Genomic DNA, 1,819 nt, shown 5'->3' with positions numbered 1-1,819 from the left:
CTCTCTCTGTTGATTTCAGCAGCCAGTCAATCATCGTTTTGTCCAGGTTTGGTTCCGTGTGGTGTTTCGCCATGTGCCATGCCTTCAATCCGGCCAAGTACTTCGCAATCGTTCTCGATTTTAATTCTCTACCTGGTCCTGCCACTTTCCCTACTTCTGACGGTCCTGCCCATACGATAAATCCGTACACGTCCTCTACTGTCATCGGCTCTTCATTCTTAAACTCTCTCCCTGTACTTTCAATATACGCCTTAAATTTCTGAACTGCACTACTGTATCCCTTCAACGTCTTTGGCTGCCACGCTCCTTTTACTAAGTGTTCTGTTATAGTTTCTTTCTGCTTCTCTTCTCCTTCTATCTTCACTGATTTGCTAAAACTGACCGTGTCCTTCTTTTCCTTTGAGTTCCTTGTCATTTTTGTATTCGTATTCAATCAGTGGCTTCAGGTCACTTGGTATTTCTGGTTTGAGGTAGAAAAAGATTGATTTGTTTCCCCTTTCACCCCTCGATAACTCATCCGCATTGTTGTTGCCTGATGCGACGCGTCTCTCCTCTAGCTCACACCCCAGGTAAGTTAGCCTTTTTTGTAACTTTTTCCATTCCTCATTCACTGACCGATCTCTCGACTTATGATTTCTAATCACTGCCTCAGTTCCGGTATTGTCAGTTATCGCTAAGAATCTATGTCCTTTTTTTTCGAAGAGCATCTTCACCATCTCCAGTCCTATTCGAACCGCGACCGTTTCAGCCCAAGCAATTCCCCTCTTCAACCCGTCTTCTTCCCTCTGGTCCCAGCCTTTCTTATACTTTAGCTGTGTCCAGAACTTTCCGACAATTACTCCAATCCCGTAACTCGTTGATGCATCTCCGATCCAACCCACATTTTCAATACCTTTCTTCGGTATCAGCTTGTGGTTTTCAAAATTTGCCAACACCTCCTTCCATTCCATCAAGTCTGTTCTTACTGTTGCTGGTAATTTTCGTGTCGCTAGTTTATTTATCCAAGATGCCTTCAAACTATGCAGGGCCATGCAGAAGCATTTCATGTGCGGTAACATGTATGTAACGTGAACTAGTCTCCCCGTAAGTTTCTCAACTTCTTTATACGTGTGTGAGTCCTTCTTCTCTAGGGCATAATCTATTTGTTGCATTCTCTCCTTCTTCTTCGTTTCCGGTAAACGTACTGATCTTTCTCTACCATTCCAGATAAACCCGATGTACTTCTGTTCCTCGCTAAACTCCGAGTATTTGCCTTCGTTTGTCTTCACGCCTAAACTCGCGCTCGCCTCTACTACCTCTTTCATCGACACCGGCTTTCCCGTTTCCTTCAATCTTACGAATAGATTGTCATCTACCCACCGGAACACAGCTATCAGTTCGAACTTTGCTTTCATTATCGCTCTCCACGCATCCGCTGGTCCTCCGAAACTGCCGCAGCCCGCTACCCCACCGAAAGTTACTCTGAGATCTACCAGAATCCACCCTTCCGGTGTCCTCACCATCAAGTATCGCCATTGATTCGGCTTCGTTGGGATTTGGCGGTAAGCCTTTTCCCAGTCGAAAATTCCCACCTCTACTTCTTCTGTGAGTTGACTAAAAAATTCCGCTACCCAATTGAAATCGTCCCAACTGGTTTCAAATTCTTCTTTATTCACCATCGAGTTTACTGACCAGATCTCTCTCTCTCTTTTCGGATACGACAGATTGTTTATCACTCTCGTCGTTCCATCTCCGTTTGTCACCATCCCCATTGGACTCGTTCTGAAGAACCTAGCTTCTCGTATACTTCCTTCTCCGTAAAAGGTCCTCTCATCCTTCC

This window comes from Melampsora larici-populina (assembly GCF_000204055.1).
Source record: "Melampsora larici-populina 98AG31 unplaced genomic scaffold MELLAscaffold_6, whole genome shotgun sequence".
Lineage (NCBI taxonomy): Eukaryota > Fungi > Basidiomycota > Pucciniomycetes > Pucciniales > Melampsoraceae > Melampsora > Melampsora laricis-populina.
The sequence above is the reverse complement of the archived record's forward strand: the minus strand, read 5'-3'. Positions refer to the sequence as shown.